General features: G+C 42.8%; 1 protein-coding gene across 2 annotated transcripts in view; it reads right to left on the bottom strand.

Annotated features, from left to right (window-relative positions):
- BRF1 (BRF1 RNA polymerase III transcription initiation factor subunit) overlaps positions 1 to 18,593 on the bottom strand; it is a 172,228-nt gene that overhangs the window by 52,765 nt on the left and 100,870 nt on the right. The gene's annotated exons all lie outside the window — the stretch shown is intronic.

The following is an 18,593-nucleotide window of genomic DNA, read 5'->3' on the forward strand; positions in this document are numbered from 1 at the left end:
CTTTGGGGAGCTGCAATGAGTGTGAAGGGAAGGCAGTGGCTTAGTGTCAAAAAAGGAACTGCACAACTGCACCAGGATATAACTGATCAGCTGATCAGAGGGGACACAAACCCATCTGGAGGGGGAGATAATAGATTTACTGAGGGGCGTGAAGGGAACAGTCATTAAGGGTGGGCAAAGGGCAGACAAAGTACTGTGGTGACCGTGCTGTAGGGACCAGGCAGGGAAGAGAAATGGATGTGAAAATGCTGCAGCAGCAGCCCGGGATGAAGTACAAGGATGGATAGGTATGCAAACGAACACACTGCACGTCAGGGTGTGAGCAGAGTCTGTGGGGCCATATGAGCAGAGAACACTGCGAGTTTCACTAACACAGGGCAGGAGCCTGCCTCTGGAGCAGGCTAGGAGGTAATCCTGGCTGTTTCAAGCTGTTGCCAGCCCCATTGCTCCAGGTAAGGCACCTCTTTGTGCAATGCCAGCCTGCCCTGCCGTGTTCCCATCCCACAGCATGCACCCTGCAGCTGCCAAGGGCTCCAGTTCCCCCAAATCATCTTCGACAGAGTAATCATGTGCTGTCACAGAAGAAGTATTCCACAAAAACAAAGCATAAGGACAGAGCAAAATTAATTGCACTTGCTGACGAAATAAGGTCACAAAACACATGACGTGTATGCTCATATTTAAGAGAAAATGTTTTTTTACTTTATTGTACCTGGAGCCACCTTGAAAATTACAGCCTACTCCTTCACAGTGCCAAATCGACACCAGGATTTAGGGCTGGTGGTGTACGGAGCACACGAGGCCATGCACACAGCATAAAGATCAATGAAGTCTGTCACTTTATTATTTCCTTCTGCCAAGGCAAGGTTAAGGGGTCCTCTCTCCAGCCAAAGCCAAGTTTCCAGCCTGCTAGTTCCTCAGAGAAAGCAAACACATCACACCACAGAGAGCGAGGCCCCATCTTCCCAGAAACACTCATTCCTGCCGGAGAGGGATGGTGGGAAGCTCTGCCGGCTGCCCGGCAGGGCCAGGACACAGCCCTGCCTCTGCAAAGTGCCACTCTGCCACTGCCCAGCTCCTCACACTGCGACCACAACAAGGGTCAAGGCAAAGCCCAAAAGGGTGTAAATGAAGGGCAAAGAGGGAAAAGGCACAATTTAATAAAAAGTAAGAAATTCCATATACTCTACCATCGCAGCTGGGCAACGTCAGCCTGTACAAAAGCTGGGATGTACAAGCTCATCAGCTATTTCCTCACTCGTGTCTACTGAAAATAGGACTTTCTCACAAAGCAAAGCAAAGTAAACGCCAGGGCCAGCCCTGGCTGGTTTGCAGACACTGCATTGGGCTCATCTGCTGTAGGCAGATCTTCCTGCAGCATTGGGATCTAATGCAGCGCAGAACTAGAAACCCATCTTTGTAAGTGCCTGCATCCATTTCCCCACACTGAGACTCAAGCTCCAGATGCTCTGTCTGTACTGCACAGCTGAGTGACACCCAACAACCTTCCCCCATCAGCCACCTTCAGTGGTCTCAGAACCATAACCCCATCACAGGAATGGAATTTCAGATTTGTGTGCTTAATTATATATGGGAATAAATTATGAGGAACATTTTTCCTGCAGTCAGTCACTCAGAACTTTTACTAGATAGTGAACATATTTTTTATAAATTAAATTTAAATTTTGAAAAAATAAAAAACCGCCTAACCACCAACCCTTCTGCTTTCCTGAGATCACATCCATACCGAAACAAACGCTATTGTTTCACCTCATAGTCCATGGAGGATCTAACCAAACCACATCCTCATATTTTACATCCAGTTAGAGGTCTTGTCTAACAGACATAGAAACCTTTTAACTTAAAATTAATGCTTCAGAGAAACAGTTAATCTCTCCATTCTTTCCAGAAATCCTTCCTGCAATATATAGTCTTTCAAAGCAGATAGCACAAAACCAGTCCAGCAATAAACAAAACCCTTCTGATTCTGAAGAATTTTCTTTGAAAAGGTAAGCTCATGTTCATTGAACTACATAGCAACATAAAAAGCCATTAAGAAAAAACCACTTTCAAACTCCCAAAATAAATACAGCTGAAAATTAGGCTTTTGAACAGAAGAACATCTTGACACTGTCCTCAAAACCAGAAGCAGATGTTCTTCTTCTGGAATAACGTTCATGCTCCTGCAACACCTTTGGAAAACAATGAAAAAGAACATGGTTTATGCAACCTACTTGTTGCAACCTGTCGTTTCTTTCTGAGCTCACAACCCCACTGCCATGACTGCATGCTCAGAGAACAGCTGTTCCAAACAGTATCAAAAGAGTTATCTTTTGCTGATGGAACCAATAATCAAATTGACTGATACTCACCCAGAAACATACTACCTAGCTACCACAAATTACATTTTTCAGTGCCAAACCCTGGAATTTGTAAGAGCGCCCATGCACATACACGAGTCTTCTCCAGCCTGTGATTTCTGCACCCAGCAGTGCCAAGACCGACCATGACACTAGTACCAAAAGTGCCATACTCACACCTCAGCCTACATTCATACCTTCACCCCCTCCTGTCTGAACAGTTATGGACATAAAACTTTTTAAAACTAAAACTATAAAAACATATTTCCCCTGCTTATTGTGCTTTTCCAGGCGATCACCAGTTCCCTGCTGTATTTTCCGCCTTTGCCTTTTATGCTGTTCTTGGCATCTTTTCTCCCCTTTCCCTTCCCCCAGCCTTCAGTCTTTTCGGTGCCTTCTGGCCTGTATATTCTGCATTTTTTTTTTTAAATCTGTGCAGGGGGATCCAAGAGTAACAGTTTATACAAAGGGAGAGACCAAGGAGAAGAACTGATCAGCATCTCAATCAGCTCCCCTCTCCCAACCCCACCAGGTTATCTCTGGCAGAGGGCGAGGGCAGTCCAACACCCTGGAGAGCTGACAGCAAAAGCAGCTGTGCTCAGATCCCACTCAGCTCGCTTTCCCCATACTGACAGACCACTATGTAAAACAGCAAGAGCACTTTACACTCGAGCCAGCCCCAAAGGGAACAGCTGGCTTAATGTTTAAGTGCTGAAGCATCATTTCTGCAACTCGCCAGGTCTTGCTGTGGGTGCTAAATGCTCTGCTGTCTGTCCCTGCAAGCCCAGGGTCCTTGTCTGGCCAGTGCTCAGCCACCCCAGTACATGTTTTTTTGAGAAGTATCTCCTCCTGGAACCCCTCACATCAAATAAAACACAACGGTGAGCTCTGCACTACACAGAACTTAGAAGCAAATCCTAGAATTTTGCTTGGACTCCTATAGCTGGTTTTATTTCTTAATTATGAATCAATTTCTGCTCCACTGGGAAAAAAAAATTAAATTTATACAGCCATGCAAGTATACAATATACACAACCTGATCTAGTGGGTGGCATCTCAGCCCAGAACAGGGAGGTTGAACTAGATGATATTCAAGGTCCCTTCCAATACAAACTGCACCAAAGAGCTGCTCCAGGTCACAAACAGCCTACCAAAATAACTTACCCAGATGAGAAAGAAACTGAAATGAATTGCACTTTCCACTTACGACTTGTGTCTAGTCACCCTTACCATCTCTCAGCAAAGGTGGGATTATTTCTACTCTGTTCTTTGAGGATCAGAGCTCATCTATGGTAGATTATAGACAACCTCAGCACCAGCCACCAGAAGCCATCCAGACTACAGAAATGCTTCAGGAGAAAACTATTAGCATTAAGACAACATCAAAATATAGAGTATGAAATTATATACCTAAGTCTTTATTTAGAGGAAAAAAATCAATTTGTGGCCTGGCCATTTACCACACTGTCCAGGTGGGCTGAATGGTGAGAAGCTGTTAAGTGAAAGAAAATTATTAGGTAAGAAATTTCTCATTTTGTTACCCAGCTTCTTCCTCCCTTCACTGCTAATGAGAAATAGCAAGCAGGGAATTACAGAGATGGAGAAAGAGAAGAAAAAAATTTATTCTTATTATTAAATAGAATAACAGGCAAGAGCAGAAGCTCCCCTATGAAAAGCAAGGTGAGAACCTGGCTCAAAGGAAATCCTCTGACACGGATGGGGACTGGACTCAGAGCAGGTACCAGGAAGAGTTTCATGTTACCAGGACCATCAGAGACATGGAGCAGAGAGAAAGGACACATAAGGACACCTGGTTCGGTGATCAGAATCACCAGTCGGGGTTCACAGACATGGAAGTAGGAGGTACTTGGTTTGAATTCTTAAAAGGTGGCAGCTACAGAAATGCAGATCTGTGGTGAGACCATCAGTCATTATGCAGCAGAGACCTGCTGCCAGCGCAAACCGTATTTTAAAATAAAAATTGCAGCAGTTGCACTGTTTCTTGTTAGATGAAGTACAATCTTTTTGTCTCTGACCCTGCCTAATGGCTGAGAAACATGTAGGTGATAAAGTACTTCTCTATCTTGCTCTGGACCAAACAGAGCTCTTGTAGGAGCCCTGCTCCAGGGACCAAGGCAGCTCTGTGTCCATTCAGGCAACTATATATATGAAGCATATAAGGATGTCTGCAATCCAAAGTTTAGGCATTACCTGGGTAGCTCCAGGAGCACAGCAAGCTCCCTTGATCACCTGGCCACACTGCAGCCAGCACACAGTGTTGCAGGCAGCACAGCTCCTGCAGAAACTCCTTGGGAGGACAGGCAGGAGCTCCAACCCCCACCTCCTCCTCCTCCTCCTCCTCTCCCCATGTTTTAGTGACTGCAGTGAACCTTTTCCCAGATGCACACTAGACAGAGGAGAAGAATTTTAACATTTCGCCTGCAGCAGCTCTAAGGCCTTGGCATTTGGACAGACTGATCCATAAGCACAGCACAATTAGTATGTGTACTCCATATGCTTGAGATCCATCCATAACAGTGCTGGAATGCCCTCTGACACTGCAACTCTCCAAAAGAAGAAAGTCGTGGATAAGTTCCTGGAGAATAATTTGTCTTTTCCTGCAGGAACAGTGGGAAAAGGCACTTTGGTACACAGGAGGTTTTGGTGGAGCTGGAGAAATAACCTTTCCCCAACAAAGCCCAGCAGCATGATTCACCTATAAAGCATGGAGCTGGCTTCAAAGCCAGCCTTTCAAGCTAATGGCTATCAGAAAGGCCAGCCATCTGCTTGTGCAACCTGTCCTTATGATTAATCTCAACATCTGACTTGTATATAAAGTTTATACACTAACAGGACTATACTTCATATGTCATTTTAGCTAAGTTCTGCATTGCTGATTTTACAGTTTCTCCTGTAAAGGAGAAAAGGAGGCCATCCTCTCCAGGTTACAGGCACACAAAGGACCCTGCTTAAATGTTGATTAGATGCACAGCAAAGCAAAGACTTCGGAGAAATTTTACTAAGACTCAAAAACCTGGTAAGCATTTCAAAGAGCCCACTGGAAAAAATAAGGTCCCACATCCACATGTAATTAATTCTTTATTCTCTACTTAACACGGTGCTGCAGAGGCAGAAAGTAACAAATCATGTCCCAGTCTCACATACACTGGAAGGATTCATGGATCTTTCTGCTATGCAGCCATTTTGTTGTACAGCATATGGCAGAGTATCGGAGTTGTTGTTCTTTAATTAATTGAATAACGATACTTTCTGTGGAGCTCAACCCAGGTCCTCCATAACACACAGGATATGGCACCCATTCTCAGGAACATGACTACATGTCCACAGCCCACTGGGAGAGAATGATGTACTTGTCTTGTACCAGGTCATTTAAACACATTCAGCACCACAGGCAATACTAATTTCTCTGAAATCAGGAAAGTTGATTTTGAGTTAACGAAACCAGGGTTGTCTTCTGAAAGTAAGTTCTACATGACATTTTACTATTTTTTTTACAAAATCCCACCCGATCATGATTTTAAATTCAGATATACCATCCTCATCTATGGAATAGACTTTTATTTATATTTTATTTCTTTTACTTCTTTAGGTAAGAATAGATGTATTGTTCCTTATGCTAGTTTTAACTAGGCAAACTCTTTCCACAGCAAACTTTAGCGTCATGAGCTGTGCAGTGAAATAAGCCCAGGATAATGAGCTGACAGAAGGGACCAGTGAGGAAAGAGTTTGCAAGATGCACAGACAAAAGCCCTGTCTCCTGAAGGAGTAAGATTTTAAATCTTGCTAGCAAGATAAAGCAGAGAATACTAAAGTCCAGACAAAACACTCCCATGCAATTCCCTTCACGCCATCAAAACCAACATAAAAATCATTAAATGCTAAAACAAAGCCAAGCAAAGGAACATTACTGTCAGCAACTGCCAACTGAAATGAATGACCTGGGTTGAAAGTGTTTGCTGACTTAGCTACCAGTGGCCACAAAGGCTTCAGGGCTTGTGGCAGCAGAATGGTCTGTGGAACAGCTCGAACCAGGCACGTGGAGCTCAGCTCTGCTATCACCCCCAGGGAGGGCCTTTTGGGAGCAGAACCACCTGCACCCCTCCCTGCAAACCAGGAGTAACAGACCCAACATCAGCCGAGTCACTATTTGTGGCTGCAATGGGAAAGAACCCAGGAATTCTGGCCTTTGGCCAGAAGAGGTTTGCAGGTCGATGAAAGCACCTGGCACCACTGACAGGCACCAGTGTGGCTGTGCCAGGGCATCCCTGCATTTTCCCCACCATCTCCCACGGGAAATCCAGCAAAGGAGCACCCAGAGGCTGTGGAAGCATGGATCCCAACATCTGCATCCACTAAAGTTTAATTCTCAAGGTGTTTCTCAGCTGCTACCAAGAAACAATTTCATCACTGCAGTGACACTGCAATCAACCAGCTCGGCTGACCAAAATGATGCATACAACTCACAGAATACTTTATTCTGCATTTTGCCCAAAAAGAGAGGACAGATTTGAACAATACAAGTCATCTAAATCACAGCATTAATTGTGTTGGCACTTAAAACTTAAAAAAAAAAAAAAAAAGGAAATAAGAACAACAATTTCAGGCTTTTGTGTTAAATTTTAAACATTACATTTTCCTTCACATTGTAGTAAAATCAACATCAAAAATCTTTGAGTGCAGTAAAGAGAATAAGGAAACTTGTCAATTTTTGAAGAATCAACAATTAATATAGCAATTAATTCAGAAGAGTGACTACATGATACTGTAGGGTTCCTTGTGTGTTCTATCCCAGTGATTGCTTAAGAAAATTTTAAGCAATGAAATGAAGTAAAAAATGTTCTGTTTATTTACTTTCCTAAATTACCAGCATTGCAAACTCCTGCTGGTTTTTGAAAGTCAGTCTGGGCTTTCCTAGATATATATCCTTATCATAAAGATTCCACAATTGGAAATTAGTTTTTGTGACACTTAAGCCAAAAAGAAAATAGCTCTATTGCATCTGCAGAACCAAAAGCAGTAAATTGTAATAAACATTCATCTTTGTCAGTGGCTCTCCAAACCAATCTGTTCAGCACGAAAGTACCATTTTTACACAGTTGCTTTATTACTACATAATTATTGATGGATCAGCCAAGTGCCCTCTCAAGGAAGACCAATCTTAAAAATGAGCTTGTTAAAAATTTAAGTGTAAACCTTGGGATAGAAACTAGCAGTTACGTTTCAACTGATACAAACTTTTAAAGAGGAAAAAAAAATAAATTAGAGGGAAAAATGCTACATTTCGAAAAATGCTACATTTGAGGCAGGAATGAAATTGAAGCAGACAAGAAACTTTAATGTGATAGAAAGAAAGAATTGGGGACATCTGTACTGAGAATAAGCTGTAAGTAGCAGAGGAATTATCAATCTAGTGATGTGCCAGCTCTCTGTATTTCAATTGCTTCACAGGCCATACCATAAAAATTGTTTGCAATGAAAGAAGTATGAAGCATCCCCAGATTTTATTGCTCCCAGTGATATTCCACCCCATTTATGTGTGTACACCAGCTGTAGCCTTTCAAGTACAACACTGTTTCATATTAGAACCTGTTTAAATTACCTGCCCACAAACATCGTTCGGTGTTCAAAATGCCTCACTGTTAAATTTTCTGTTTCAGTCAAAGTATTTCAAGAGTTTCTATCAAGCTTTCAAAGGCAAGGAAGTTTCATGCAGGTTTTCTGAAAGTCAAGATAAAGCAATAAACTTTAAATTTAAAAGGAGGCTTTTCAGGAGAGAATTTGGTGTACCTTTTTGAATTCCCTCCCCACCTTGTTAAACCAAACTTCTTCATTGCACCCAGATTCCTAAATGTTGCCTTTCAGGAGCTGAATTTCCAAGTATCAGCCTTACTCTCTAAAAAGACCCTGCATGTAAAGTGACCTCGGGCAAGAGCATATCTGAAATTGCCAATTCCAAGTCACTGATGGATTATATAACTTTTCCAACACTGGAACCTCAGCACAACACAAATGCCACTCTCAGCCTCCAAAATACACATTCTTTGCTGCTGCAAAGACATGCTCTGAAAATGTTCCTCCAGCCCCAGATGAACTGGGGGAGCTGGTTCCTTTCCCCATGATTCAGCCCTATTTCCTCTCCTTCTGCTTCTCTCCCACCTTCCACTGCACCTGCCAAGGTGTCATTCCCTAACATACACCCATCAAAATAACCCTTCTATTAAAAACGCCTGCACGAGCCTGTGACATTTTTGACAGACCTGGGTTAGGGAGGCAACTACATGTGCACTGATGTCAGCAGATAGGAGGGGGATGAGCCAGTAAGGAAGGCACTTCTTAATCTCAACCAACAGCACCCACAATATCCCATCATATCTGCTCTGTCTTAAACTGGAGGCCAAATCCAAACAGTGCAGTACAAAACAGGGAAAGAACTTGAAACAGCAGCTTTGTGGTAGTCTTGCAGCAGCTACCAACCCATGAGACACAAAAGCAGGGGTCCCACTAACTGCAAAAAAAATCTGGCTTAAAGTGAGAAGAGAGACTTCATGGAAAAGCAACATCTCACTGAAATATGTCTTATTTAATGGAAGCCACTGACAGAACATAATACTGCCACCAGTGATATCATTTCATGTTGGTAATATGCTGCTGCATTTCAGTACCTGACTTTGATGGTACTGTGGATTTGCATTTTTCACTTTTAGCTGGAAATTAGTAAGAACAATTAAACATAACTTCCCAAATCTGCCATTTGCCCTGATCCCATGCTAGTGTTAAGGATCTGGTCACAGAACACTTACTTCCCACGTGTGAGCACACAGTGGCTTCCCCACCGTAACTATATCAAATATGACATGTCAGTAGTGAATTTGCTGAAAAATTGTACCCTTCCACCCCCTGCACAGCTGTTTACTTCTGGCTTCTGTGCTTATACCTGTCTCAAGAGCCCTGTTCCTTGCTCCTAATTTCTTTCCAGGTACTACTTAGCAGCATTATTTACTCACTCTAACTTAATATTCATTCCCTTATTCCTGCTACACATTTGTGGATGTCCAAGGCTCTCACAGCAGAAAACAACTTCTACAGTCTTATGTATACATGTGTGTTTCAATATTACCTTAAAACTCCTAACTTCAAAAATAAAGTATCTTCTGCTTCCTCTTAGCAAAACTTGGCTGCAGAAACTCCCCAGAGGCAATTGTTTGCAATTTTGCCTTAATTTGCAGCCACCCCTCCCTTGGCAGCCTGCCAGCATCTCCTCCTCTGACCGCTTGGGACATTGGCTCAACACGGTCCACCCAATCCTAGATAAAAGATCACAATTTTTGCTATTAATAACCAACCAAAAGTTGTTTTTATCTGCCCACTTCTTCAGCTCTGCACCACTGCAATTAATGAACACCGAAAACTCTACACACAATTTTTTCAGCCCTGCTGAATGCATTCTGGTGAGTGCCTATGAAATAAAATTAAATTGAAAAGCCGAAGACTACAGTAGCCTCATGTTGACAGGTCAGTCTGATTCCAGGTCAAAGCAGAGTCTATATTTGGCTGCTTTGATTATAATTGCTTTCAGGATAAAAAATAAATAGCAATTATCTCATTGTCACACAAGAAAAAAGACCTAATAAATGAACCAATGCTAAAGTAACATTGCAAAACAAATTATTTCAAAAGCAATCAGGAGAAGTAAAATTCAGTTTTCAGGATTGTTTTTAATTGCCAACAGTGTCAACATTAATATTCTTCCTCTATTGGATAATACATCCCTTTTAGTTATGAAAGCATTTAGCAAACTAAAAATGTCAAACTACAATTATACAAGGCTAAACTCAGGGCTGTTTTCATCCCCAGCCCACAGTGCCACAACTGAAATCCCTAATTACAAGGGTCATCTACACAAGTCACAGTCCAGCCCATGCATCTTGCCTGCTGTGACAGTCCCCTGGATTTAAGACCAACAAACAAAACAGATGAAGTATTTAGGGGTGTGATGAAGTTAATCCTTAAGAGGATATAGGAATTAGTTTTTCAAACTAAATTCAGAGCTACAGAACAAAAGCAAAACAACACAACTGCTGCACAAAAACACTAAAACCTTGCAGAAACAGCACTCCACTTAAAGGGTTTTACTTGGGTGGATTTTCAGTTTTCCAGGTACCACCTTTACCAGCTGAACCAGTACCAAAAGAAAATGAAGTACTAAATGGAGGATTATTTTAGCTTTTTCAGACAAACCCAAGTGGTTGGGATCCACCACAGCACTGCACACAGATTTATTACCCATCGTGTTAAACCCAAAGTAGCTAAGCCTTGCAAATCTCTTGGTGTTGTATTTCCTTCTTCCAAGGGCACGTTTTGTGGCTCCTTGACCTGGGTTAATAAGTCTTTATTCTCAATAACAACTGGGACCATGGAGACTCCCTGAACTGAACCCAGGCCTCCACTCCTGACATTTCAGATACTGTGATGAATTGCTCAGATAACATCCCCCTCAGCAGTCAGCTTTCCCTGCAAACTTAGTGTCCTTTCTGTAGCCTCCACACATTTCACTTTCCACAGTTCTCTAAAGAAAAATTTCAGTTTGCACTTGAGTTTTTGGGTGACTTTTCTTCCTTTTTGGCAGAAGGGTAGGGCAGGAATGTCTGTTTCTTCTGCAAAGGGTCTACCCACTCAAATAACTGTGAGCATTACTGGGCTCCAGTTTGGGCAGGTGCAGAAAAGGATCAAATAATTCTTATAGCAGCAGGGAGTTCTTTTAGCCAGGTTTTCTGAGTGCCTGTAGGTGTCTGAGTCATCACCACCAAACATCACCTCCCCAGTCTTGTTTTAGTCTGCAGTCTATGGGGGTGAGGGTGGTAAAACACTGGAACAGGTTGCCCTGGAAAGGGTGGTGGATAACCCATGCCTGGAAACATCCAAGGTCAGGCTGGATGGGACTCTGAGCAGCCTGATCTTGTTGAAGATGTCCCTGCTCACTGCAGGGGGGTTGGACTAGATGACCTTTAAAGGTCTCCTCCAACCCAAAACATTCTGTATCTCTATGATTCCATTTCAGCCAAGGTTTAGGAGCAAGACAATGACTCTTTAGATGGTTATACTTCCACAGATTCCTTGAGAACTGCTGTCCAGAAAGACCAGAGAAATTATAAATGCCCCAGAAAGTATCTCCCATGCAGAGAATCAGCATTTTTTCAGGTGCTTGGGAGTGCAGAGAGGAGAGAACCTTGAAAAGAAGCTCCAACAGAAGGAACAGCTTAGATTGGCATTTACAAACGCTGAGGCTTGGAGCTCAACCACAAAACACAACTCTCTCTTAGTATTTGGGGAACAACTGTTTATGCAATTCAGTTATTTAGGTACAGAAAAACGTCCATTTCCAAAGCCCCAGCTGAGGTCCTCCCTGCTTGCCCAGCTCTGTGCTCCTTAAGCCTACGCCTAGAGCAGGTGACAGCAGAGACCTGGAATTCCCATAAACACAATGCAAAAAAAACCTACTGGGGCTGACTGTTTCTCCTTGCTCCACTAAAAAGCAGGATCTATGCGACAGCACACACATGTCAATTATCTCACATGGAATGACCTAGCAGAGCCCCTGTTCCACACATCCAACCTCTCCAAACCAGCGACACAGCCCTGCTCCCACCTCCCTCTCCAAAGAGCCTGCAGCCAGCAGCCAGCTGAACCAGACAGAGGAAAAAGCAGATTTTTGTCCTTTTTTTTTTCCCTCAAGCAAGAAAGGATGAGGCCTTAAATGGCTGCTTAGACCCATTAAAGAGCAATGTAAGGCTTTTATACTACTCAAACTGAAAATAAAGCTCATTTTCCACCATGCTTTCATTGGAGAAATTAGACAGAAAAGACATGCTGCCCACTGCAGTCACAACACAGAAGGCAAAAAAAATCCAAGCCTGGAAAAGCTTTCAGGATTTTAACATTCCCCATTCCAGACCAGAATTTTATCAAACAAACAAACAAACCAAAGCAAAAACAACCAAACAAAAAACTCCGAGGAAGAAAGAAGGAGAGAAGGAGAGGAAGAAAGAAGGAGAAAAAGAGACAGAGAGAAAGCAAGAAAGCAAGATAGAAAGAAAGAAAGAAAAGACACAGAGGACATAAAGAGACCTTCTCCTTTGAAACAGTTGGGGTAGGAGGGGGATAAGAAGACAGCCAGGCTGGTCAGCCAGGTGCTGAAGGTCTTCATTCACAGGAAATGTAGCCAAGTAAGGTTTAACAGATGGGTCTTCTTCACTTGGCTAAGGAATCTGAACCCAAATTTCCAGTATCTTTTCCTGACCCCAGCACCCATTACTCTGGGGCACTTCTTTTCTACCAAGACTTATGACAAAAATGACACAAATTTTCCTATAGGGAGTGTCTCTATTGACAACCCAATCCTTTGGAAAATTCCTAAAACAGCCACAAATGCTATAAAAATGTATTCACATGATTCAGTTTATGCTTTCACTCAAATTTATCCCCTTGATGGCTCTAACAAAGTGCAGATTTCTCTCCAAAACCCCCTCTCTAAATTTGTTTAAAAGTCCTTCAGCCAAACTCTATGATTAGTTTTCATCCCTTAACCTTTCTAGTCACTCAAGGCATGAATATGGAATGAATTTGTGGCATTCCTATCCCTTAATGAAATGCAAAGATTCTGCATGAAAAAACACGCACACAGATTTTGGAGTGAGACGTGCACACGCAGTACTTGTGTGTGAGTGACATACATAGCCAAGTAAGAAAATGCTGTCATCTGTAATTCACACCCAAGACTCCAGGTATCAAAAAACTGCACTCAAAGCAGCTGGTGGTCTTGTATTACCCTGCTGGCTGCTGCAAGCTCTTCACATCTCATTAACGGTGTAATGAAGGCTCAATCAGGGATATAGCCTATCAAGACTGCCAAGCACAGGCACACAGAGGCCAGAGGAGAAAGATCAGCTTGTACCAAGGTTTTTATTGTTTAGATCTCAGAACTGGGAAAGAGCTAGTTGTGCCAGAGAAAATATTTTCCAGTGAGCAAACAGCACGTGGAAACAAAGTTCAAACCCTCGAAGTGCTTGGAAGGCTTTGCACAAGGAAGGTGGCACTAAGCAGGTCACACACGGGGCTCATTTCCACAGGTGGGGTGTAAAACCACTGAAGCAATGGGGGTGCTGAAGCCAGAAGCCAGAGGAGCAGTCAGGATGGGGACACTCACCCTTGCGCTGATGATCAAGTGCCCCTTCAATATGCAACACACTTAGTACTAAACTCAGCAGCTTTATTTCTCATGTATGCAGCAATTACTTCTAGTAGAGCTTCCTAATGTTCTCTCTACTGATTGTATCATGGAATCAAAGAATAACAAGTTGAAAGAGACATTAAGGATCATCTGGTCCAAACTTTCATAGTCTACATAAGATGGCTCAGCACTCTGTCCAGGCAAATCTTATCAGTGCCCTATTTTGGGGTATCCATCACTTCCCAGGGGAGATTAATCCGATGGATGATCTCACCGTGAAAAAATTTTCTCTTCTGTCCAATCAAAATCTCACCCATTACCCCTTGTCTTTTCCATCTGACTCCCTGCAATAATAAATGAATTTCCATCCTCTCTGTAGCCACCCTTTAGATACTGGAGTATGGTGATAAGCCTCCCCTAACAAATCTGTTCTCAAGACTGAACAAACACAAAACCTTTTTGTATGTAATATATATATTTATATTATTTCCAAACAGTTGGCACTGATGTGTTCAGACAAAATCTGAGGAAGAAAGGATGCTGGAACAAGAAATCAGTACAAAGAGGGATCCAACACCCAACCACTGATGGAGCAACAACAGCACCAGCAGTGAGGCTGCTGCTCACCATCCTGCAATCTGTGCTGGGATCCAGGGTGGGGTCAACAACTCTCCTTGGCACATGCCTGCAGATCCTCAAGCATCCTTCCCTGGCAGCTCAGACCCTGCCAGAAATGTCACATTTCTGCAATCTCCCCTGCCCAAAGCGCTGCTGGCACTGGTCATCTGCTGCTGTCAAAAAAAGGAGGAGGATAGAACACACATGTATTTTTCCTTGCTGGGTGAGGGAGCTGAATATGCTCACAGAAGGACTGGTAAAGCCCCAAGGCCAGGATGAAGTATGAGGTGGGAGTTGGCAGCTGCAGGGGATGAAATGCAGAAGACAAGAGTAAGACGCAGGAGGACGAGCCCATCCCCACCCTATATCAGATCACCTTCAGCCAGTTCTCCCATCCTCCTTGAATAAGCTGAACAGTGCTGGTACACAGGGACAAGGAGCACGATCAATGAACACTGCCTGCACGGGGTCTTTTAACACCCACAGAAATCGATGGCAATATCTTTCAACCTCAGCCCCTTGTCAGATTATGCTTGCAGCAGTAATGGAGGCGTTAAATACGAGGAGCAATAAATGAGCAAACTGCTAATTGTGAAGCTTTCCCATGTATTCTCTGTGAAATTAGCAGCGAGTGCAGCTTGCTGGGTGCCTAACCAGGCACAAGATGGTACTTGCACAGTGATTGCTCACTGCTAAAGCTGCTGGCTTTCATGGGGACGTGCAGGAGCACGTTACCACTCACCACACACACGTTACCTGAAATTACTGCCCTGAACGACTGCATGTGAATTTTGACTCAAAACAAAACCTAAATCAGGTCTCAAACCTTACCTAGATTATTAAGGGGAAGTTATATAAATCCATTCAGTAATTTACACCCTTTATTTTACCTTTTTCTCTGCTATTATCAGACCTTCCCCACCTTTTCTTCTTGTGGCAAGAGATGAACTAGCAGGGTACAGCCCAGTGTGGGAAGGACAAGGTGACAGCCAGCAAACAGCAAAATGACAGAAACACCAAGAAAGATGATAAAATATTTGAAATAGTATAAAAGAGACATAAAAATAAATTGCAGAGAGAAATTTCACACCAAAGGAGGTTATTTCTTGAGAACAAACTCCATGATATTTGATTGTGATAGCCTCCTAAAAGAAATGGTGCACTTTTTTTTGAGGAACTGAGAATCAGAAAGAGAATGAAAAGTGTGGAGAGGATGCTGGGATGCTGCCTGGCCAAGAAAATGGACAGACTGATGTACCTTGTCTCCATCTCTGAAACTGAGATCTCACCATAAAGCACTTTTATCGTGAAGAATAAGACAGAAATAGTTCGCAAAGACTCAAACAGTTTTCAGCTTAAAGTCTCTGCAAATTAATACACTTTGTAGGAAAAAACAGTCAAATGTAGTGTTTATTCTAAGCATTTTACTGCCTCAGACTCATTAACCCAGTACCTTACATGCTGTCTTTGTAATGCAAATTTGTTAAAATACTGTGCTTTTCATGAAACATTCATACAGACAAGCTTGCACTGCTCAAATACCAATTGTATGTGGAGCAAAAATACACTAACTTTTTCCTAATATTTCAGCTCTGCACATAAGTCTTATCTGCATAAGCAGTTTGTGAGAAACCTGCTGCTGCCACTGTAGAACAAAGGTGGAAGATTTCCCAAAGCAGCTGATGTAGGCAATTATAAACTGAATACCACATGCCAAAGCCAAATGAAAAGACTTTGTAGAACATACCTGCAGCAGAGGTTTTTTGAGGAAGAGAGATCATTACAGAGAGGAGGGGAGATACCCTGCACTCAAGGAGGCCAAACATTGCACATACTGCACCTGTTTGCTGAGCTCCTATTTAGGAGCCACCTGCCCTGCCTGCAGCACATCACCACAAGAGTTTGCTGGGCATCCTCACCATGCAGCACCAGGCACGCTGCTTCCTATTGCTGAACTGGCTGGACATGATACACCCATCTAACCACACAGAGCCCAGCAAGGGACACAAAATCATCTCCATAAGGTCTCCAGCCCAGCTTGAACCACGCAGTGAGAGATGACTCAGGGCTGGAGAGGGCTGAGGGAAGGAAAGGTTCCTGATTTATGACTTACACAGCTGTGGAGAAGGATCAAAACATCACCTTCAGGGCTCAGTGTTACGACAGCACTCTCCCTCCTCCAGTGGACTTAGATCTTGGAACATTAATTACCACAGCAAAGCCATGGCCAGCTGAGATTCACAATATAAATTGCACTAAACCAAATTCAAACACACAGGATAAATGCAGGAAATTTTGTGAGCTTTTCCTCCTTCCTTCACACTTACCAACTACTTTTGTTTCAAGATAATCTGTAACTGTGCTATCTCAAGCTAAACTCTGAGCAACTGCTCTTATCCTGTATTTAGTTTTGAAGACTGTCATTTCATTTTCAGGCCTGAAGAAGGGCCCACAAACCTAGAAAACGTCTAAGTTTTACAACTGTACCAGTTGATCTGACAGAAGAAAATACTACCTTCCCAGACTTCCCAGAGCTATGAGGCAGAACTCAACAACATTGCCCGAGGTGCCAGAATCATCTACACTGGTTTTCATCAGGTTCAGAGCTATGACACAAAGGCAACCAACGTGAGGCTTCTTAACAACAGGTTTTCTTCATTCTGCATAATAACAGGCCAACTACAAGCCAGGTATACTTCCCAATATACTGTCTGCTAGACCTGGTTCCCACTCACCCAAAACACATCAAGGTTCCATTACTGCTCCTGAACACAGATGGCTTCCCAAAGGAAACCAGGTCCTCAGGGGGATGATGCACACATACTGGGATGCACCCACACCACAAAGGCACTGCATGGCAAGGGCCTGGAGGCTGGGAGCTGCACCCAGATTGTATTGCACCCTGCAGTACAGGCATAAACAAAGTGAATCGGACTTAACACAAAAATTCTAAATTGTTAAAATAAATTAGCAGGGTCACAAAACAAAACTAAACAAAGCAACAAAGAAATCCACCCATAACCCCCTCCAACACCCTCCTCACCACCCAAAGAAAAACTCCAAATCCAACAAAGACTGGGGCAGGATCTATAATCAAAATAAAACTAAAACAGTAATTTTGCATATGTGCTTCATAACAAGTTAAGAAAATAAGTACTTGTTCAAACACCTGCAATGATTCCTCAGATGCAGGAGAAGAGTGAACATACTGAAACTTGCTTGGTTTCGAAATTCAGTTCATTTGGCACATCCTCCACTTTTGCAAGAAAACAAACAGCAAAGGCAGACAAGCCATGGCATGAGCAGCCCTGCATTCTCCTGCCCGCCTGCCTAAAGCCCAACTCAGAGGAACCTCCCTGGCTACACCAGCTCAGTTTCATTTTTACACTCAGTCCTCAGCCTGCCCATTAAAATGGTCAATAGCAATGCCAGCTGAGAAATGTCCATCACTGGGAGCTCCTTTTTACAGGTCACTGGCCAACCAGACAACAGCTTCTAGCCATGACTGACCTCTCTGCGACATGAACCGCTGATTTCCAGGAGAAAGACAAGCCATGAGCCATCCATTTTCTTAATCATAATTAAAACAAAACCAAAACCACTCAACTGTTCCTGTACGAATTTGTTTGTACAAAATAAAAACATGCAATCATCCTGCTACGTTTCTGGAAACTGAACACTAACATAATAAGAATCTGAATGCATTCAGTTCATCTACTCTTGAACAGAAATCAGCATCACAGTCTGGATAACAAAATGTTCTGCTGCACAGACCTCCAAGTAAGCTGACAGAACAGATTCAGATGGGTGTGTCCTATGATGGAAAAATTAACTGTGATCAAGGATAAAATGCCCCTTAGATATGTTGTTTTCAGAGTCACTAAGATGCAACAGGAATTTTTTAAAAATGCCATCTCCGTAAAGTTCAAGCACGCATAGGAAAAAGCAAACAAACCTGCCTGGATGACTGATTGTTTGCAATACTGGCTCTGGCAAAACTGGCTTCTTTAGTTGATCAGTCCTGCTCCCACTGTGCTATACAGAGCTGTATGATGCAAATAGATCTGTGGGTTTTAAGAAAAATGGAGCAAAACCAGCACAACACACACTGAAGTTCATATCAAAGAAAAAAGCATAACACCAGTTATTTCCTCTTGCAAACATTTTAAATGCCATTTGCAGATTCTCAATCAGAGACAGACTGCATCTTGTTTGACTCCAGTAAAATGTCTCCTGAAAAAGTCTGCCTTGATCTAAGTTCCTCATACTTGGGTTTTAATTTCCAGTCATATTTACAGGAATCTGCTTCTTCCAATCTCCAAACTGAGAGTGCATGGCTTGAAATATGCTTATTAGCTATCATATGA

This window comes from Cinclus cinclus, chromosome 6 (genome assembly GCF_963662255.1).
Source record: "Cinclus cinclus chromosome 6, bCinCin1.1, whole genome shotgun sequence".
NCBI lineage: Eukaryota > Metazoa > Chordata > Aves > Passeriformes > Cinclidae > Cinclus > Cinclus cinclus.